This window comes from Engraulis encrasicolus, chromosome 4, assembly GCF_034702125.1.
Source record: "Engraulis encrasicolus isolate BLACKSEA-1 chromosome 4, IST_EnEncr_1.0, whole genome shotgun sequence".
Classification (NCBI taxonomy): Eukaryota; Metazoa; Chordata; class Actinopteri; order Clupeiformes; family Engraulidae; genus Engraulis; species Engraulis encrasicolus.
Window position 1 is genome coordinate 50,328,148 of NC_085860.1, and position 6,482 is coordinate 50,334,629.

The window sequence follows — 6,482 nt, forward strand, 5'->3', positions numbered from 1 at the left end:
GTTTAACCCTTGCCAGAGTGGGGGGGGCCGGGGCTAAAAGTGCCCGCACCAACTTTGATGTTGTATAATTCCTTAAGACTTAAGCTATGACTACGAAACTTGGTGACTTTTCCTAACATTTAGTTGGCTACAGGTTAGTACCAAAAGATTATGTTTATCATTTTTACCATTGCCATGGCAACGCTTTTCTGACAGGTATGTCTGACCGAAAATCACTGATCTAAGTCTCATTATTGTTCCTTTTTCATATTTTTTTGTTATTTCCATTAGCATCAGACAGCTTTGAGAGCATTAAAGTGGTCTGAAGCATATAATCATTAAAATTTAAGTGCATTACCTAAATTTGATGGAAAATACATTATGGTGAGATTTTGGGCATTATAATCAGATGATGTCATAATGACGTCATAATACCAGATAATGATACGAAAATTATGTCATTCATAGATGTCTATATGTAGATCATCTCCCCAAAGTTTGGTGGTCATACCGTATTCCGTTCATGAGTTATGAGGGGTCAAAAGAGCCCCCCCCCCAGGCCCAGAAATGCCAAAAAAGCCCAGTCTGAATAGGGTTAATGAGCTCTCATCTAGTGTACTGTGTGTGGCTGGGCTACAATCATTGGACATGTGTACACACACACACACACACACACAGGATTTCACAAGTGAGAGGAGTCAAGTATTTAATTTCTGGACATGTACGCACGCACGCACACACACACACACTCAGGATTTCACAAGTGAGAGGAGTCGAGTGTCAGCCATAGCTGGAAGGAATAGTAGTAAATGTGTAGATTACCTTTAGCCTGATTATCATCGACTTCCAAATCTCTTCGAGACTTGGTCTGACCAAGAGCATAACAATAAACATTTCCCAAACAGCATTTCCCAAATGGCCTCCCTTGGTTTGCTAATGATTGTTTGCTTGGAGGAGTTCCCGTATTTGCCGGAACTCGGAAAGTACTTGCATGGACTGGCAAGACCGCATATTGTAACGCATCTCTTGAAGAGCCAATCATCAGTTAGTTCTCTTGGCCACGCCCGTCACATCCAGGTAAACCAGTGTTTCTCAACAGGGGCTCTGCAGCCCCCCAGGGGGACATTGGGTAGGGGGGGGGCATTGAGAAAGATACAGCTGAGAGGGGCGGTGCTTCGTTGCCGTTGGGCTTAGTCCATTTTATTTTGTAATACTAAGGGGGGCATTGTCAGGCTTGTGGTGAGGTCAAGGGGGCGTTGGGAGGTTTATGATGATGCCAAGGGCGTTTGTTCAAAATACTAACCCCAACTCCGATGAAGTTGGGACGTTTGGTAAACAGTGAATAAAATCAAAATGCTATCATTTTCAAAACACTCAATCTATTCATTAGATGGAGAATAGTGAAAAGACAACATATTAAGTGTTAAAACCGAGAAAAAATATTGTTTTGGGGGACATATGTACTCATTTCTAATTTGAGAAATCCAACACGTCTCAAAAGAGTTGGGACGGGGACAATAAATGGCAGCAAATGTCGAGGAAGACTAAAAACAAAACAAAGACAACACTTAACAGTTAAATACATTAACCGATGAGATGATTTCATATAAAANACAGTGTTAATTCCTATCTTGGACACGATTTCACCAGCTTAAATGGTGGGTGTATTCCTTGTCATGTTTTGCAATGTTTTCCTTTCTGTAGTGCTTACAGTGTGACAGGTCTTGACCAAAAACCCACCATTTTATCACATGCTGGTCCTTATGATGGAGCCAAACTGTTAAAACATAGTAGAGAATGCAATTTGACCTTACTATGTGGCAGTAATCGAAGATCTCCCTTCAAAATATAATGCATGAGTGGCTTTTCATGCTGTTTAAAACCCATTTATACCATTCAGCACTGTATTTAACTCTACAGATGAGTGAGAACATCTTAACCAATGCACTACTGCATCCGCATGCCATCATGGAGGCTGACTTTTGAAGCTAGCACTAACACAAGTTGGATGGTCCATTTTCACTGTAGCACAGGATGTGCAATGCTCTATTATTGTCAAAAAAGAATGGACTTCTACAACTTATGCTGACTTCTGTAAGCAAAGGACAGTTTCCCATGTCTTCTGGGTCTATTTCAAGTGAGCTCAGGTGCTTAGGAGAATGTTAAACCCCTGTGTCATTTTCATGCATTAAGCATTCTTAATATGGTCAATTTTCAATAGCTCTAGCACTCCAGGAATTAGAGTGAGACTATAGCCAATATATATTTCATGATGTCATGAACCTATACAATGATTTTATTAACAAAAATATGTCTTATATACACTCAATCGTGGTAAATCAAAGGGAATTCAAAAATGTATGTAATAACTATGGTAATTATTCCCTTTGCATCTTTAATTCTGAGTGTCTCAGCCTCTCTGTGATGATCTTATACCTGGACACCTATATTGTCCGTCAGTACAATTCATTTTGAAATGTTCTTCTTTGTTGTTTTATCTTATTTGGATGTTTACTAAATTTCACTGATCCCCGTCCCAACTTATTTGAGACGTGTTGGATTTATCAAATTAGAAATGAGTACATATGTCCCCCAAAACAATATTTTTTCTCGGTTTTAACACTTAATATGTTGTCTTTTCACTATTCTCCATCTAATGAATAGATTGAATGTTTTGAAAATGATAGCATTTTGATTTTATTCACTGTTTACCAAACGTCCCAACTTCATCGGAGTTGGGGTTTGTAGGTTGAGAACCACGGAGGTAAACAAACTAGGCAATTGTCCAGTGCCCACTGTTTATAGAGCTTGAAAGTGACGTCACTTCCCCCGATTTCATGGGACCTCAACGGCGTTTTTAGCCGAAAATCGTACCATGTAATCCAATGGCGGTATTAAAATATTTCGATCCCCTTCGAGTTGTGCCACGAGCTCCATATATGTTGTTTCTGATATTTTTGTTTAATTTTTGTACGAACCCCCAAACTTTTTAGAAAGCTGTGTTTCTTCACATTTTCCATGCAGACGGCCTCGGAACAAAACATTGATACTTCTGCATGAATAATCTTTATCTAGCCTCTTAAACAGCATATTTGTAGCCCAGCGCATATAATGACTGAGGTCAGAAGATATTTACTCGCTACCATGTTGTTAGATGGTCAGCTTAGGTCCCGTGAAATGCAGAACTAAGGGGCGGAACTTTCAAGCTCTATGACTGATTATTTAGACCTACTTTGTGTTTAAATGACAGCAATGACATCTTGGTTTGTGTGGAAAAACCCTCCTACATTTAACATCCCAAAACTGCAGTGATAATCCCTATCAAAAGCCCTTCACAATTAGCCTGGTTCACATCAGACGGTGTATGTGTAGCTTCGGCGCCCCCTGGCGGAGCAGAGCTACACACACTACCGTCTGGTACACAGCCATAGAGCACGCTCCGTCTCCAACCAGAAAATAGGCTGAGAATTTATTGCTTCGGCACGGCCTCCTCACCAACAAATTCCTTCAAAAACCTTCCTGTTAATCTTTAAAGAGTCAATATAGTCTCTAATCTGTCTTGTGACTCCTCAATGTGAGTTACCGTTGATTTTGAAGCAATAAATTCTCAGCCTATTTTCTGGTTGGAGACAGAGCGTGCTCTATGGCTGTGTACCAGACGGTAGTGTGTGTAGCTCTGCGCCGCCAGGGGGCGCCGAAGCTACACACACAACGTCTGGTGTGAACCAGGCTACTTCACAATACTCTGGATGGAAAGAAGAAAAGGGCCCCAAATCCGTCTTTGCCTAGGGCCCCCAAATAGCATGAAACGGACCTTCTCTTCTGCATCTCTCCCAGAGGTTGCACCAAAGCAGTCTGTTAGCTGCTGATCACTGGAATACAGGTGCACTGATCCATGCAGATGTGTCTTGTTGAAGCATGCAGTGTTGAGAACATCATATTAATTGCCAACCTAATTAATTATTCCACACAAACAAGCAAGACAGGTGTTTCCGTATCTATTGGAGCAAGAATTGTCTGCTTGCCTACTGATGGAAATTCAAAGTTTTACAACACAAGTTACACAACTTGTGCCTCGTATTATATTGAATATAGGCTTGTGTTTTTTTTGCTTCACTGTACTGTAATGTAGTGTAGTGCAAGCCATGCATTTTACCACACATTTCTTTAGGGTTTTCCCCCATTCATGTTAAATAATTGCCATTGAACACATGTTATAAATCATCCTAGGTCATTGGACTGGTGATTGATTGAATTTATTTGACAATCTCAGTTCTTGGAGAGAAAAAAAAAAGCAAATACATTATGATTTAGTTTCCAGTGACGCTGCAGCCTACTGTGGTCAGGTGCTTTAAAGGTACACTGCAGGAAATGGTCAAAAAGGTACTGCAACTATGCTGATCATTGAAACTGTGTCGCCTATTGCTAAATTTGATCTTTTTGTGAACGTTTACTAAGTAATAAACTTAATTTTTCTAGTATGGCCCAAGTACAGTAATTTTTGCAGCTAATAATGCCTATATCTGGAAATTCAGAATGGCGGACCATGGAGAAGATCCCCCTTTTAATGTATGAAAAGTGCAATTTTCCCAGTCATGATGAATGCTTAGGATTTGATGGTGGTGGTAAGTATGGAAAAGGTAACATTAATGAATGAGTAGCACGGATTCTGGAAATAAACAATTGCAAATCTCACACAGTGTCCCTTTAAAGTCATATAAAAACCTACTACCATCCTGTTGCCATCTGGATGCCTCATATACTGTGAGCATACAGTGCAGCATTAAATTATAATTATTGTTGCCAAAGGCACCCAGAACTAGCCTGGCTCTCGCGCGGACCCTTAGTGCTTTGTGCACCTTGGTTACACTTTGTGATATCCATCTGCGTGAGAACCAGGTTAACCCAGAACTGCCAGCCAGCAAACTGGTGCTGTGGGAACCGTTGCGTGGGTGCCGGTTAAGAGGGCGTCCCACACTAACAAATGTGAACATACTCAAGAAGGACGCAGGAACCCAGAGTACCAGCGAACTGAAAAAGATGTATGGAGAACCGGGATGACTGGAAGCAACGATGGAAGGGTCTGGTGAGGACGACCTAGAGATATAATTACAAGCATAATTCTAATTAATTAATAATCTATGGTTGGTGGTGGGATACTGTAGCCTGATATAGTCCTACCAGTATTGGACAGCCATGGCTGAGTGGTTAGAGCACTTAGATCAGAGGGTCGCAGGTTCAAATCCCACCCTTACCAGAACCTTCATCCATTCCATGGCTGAAGTGCCCTTGAGCAAGGCACCTAAACCCACATTGCTCCAGGGACTGTAACCAATACCCTGAACCTAAGTAAGTAATGTAAGTTGCTTTGGATACAACTGTCAACTAAGTGTAATGTAATAATAATAATATTAATATTGCACTTTGTGGTCATCTGGATGCCTCCTATCGGCCCACCAGCGCAACCTGTGGCCATGGGCCGGATTAAGATGGCCAGCTTGCTGTGGGCCCCCCTGGAAGAAATTTCACGACTGAGTAGTCTGTGACATAGACATAGTCAGTGTCATAATTACAAGATTGGAATTTAGACCATGCCTGCCACCAGCTGTGGAGAGGACTATTAACAAGAGTTAAAACTGGACTCTGTATTGCATCTGGTCACAATTCTGACTTTTGGCCGTAGCAGGTGGGGGTCCCTAGGCTGCAGCCATATCTAGCCTGTGCATTAATCCAGCCCTACCTGTGGCCATGGGGATGCTTGTGTTTTGGCTTCGGATGCCCAGCCGCACCCAGTCCGATGGCAGACTACTAATCAGTAGTATAAACACCCATAAGCAGTCATGGGTGAGCGGTTAGGGCGTCAGACTTGCATCCCAGAGGTTGTCGGTTCGACTCCCGACCCGCCAGGTTGGTGGGGGGAGTAATCAACCAGTGCTCTCCCCCATCCTCCTCCATGACTGAGGTACCCTGAGCATGGTACCGTCCCGCCGCACTGCTCCCCATGGGGCGCCACTGAGGGCTGCCCCCTTGCACGGGTGAGGCATAAAATGCAATTTCGTTGTGTGCAGTGTGCAGTGTTCACTTGTGTGCTGTGGAGTGCTGTGTCACAATGACAATGGGAGTTGGANTTTGGAGTGGAGTAAACACTACAGTACAGTAATCAGCCCCAACAGACTGTTACTTTCATCTCCTCATCCAGTCAAAGCCACTTGCAGAGCAGACAGATTAACTACTAGAGTGCTGCTGCTGCTGCTGCTGCTGCTGCTGCTGCTGCTGCTGCTGCTGCTGGGAAAGTCCATGCCACTGATCCAGATAATCCTGAAAACAATTAATCATCATCAGGGAAGCCGACAAGGGGGGACTAAGGGGTCAGTTGTCCCGGGCCCGGGGAGAGAAGGGACCCAGAATTGGGTCCTCATTACATTGTGTGTATTAGGAGAGGGGCCCTCTCAGGCGATTTTGTCCCGGGCCCTGCCAAAGCTGTCAGCAGCCCTGATTGGCAT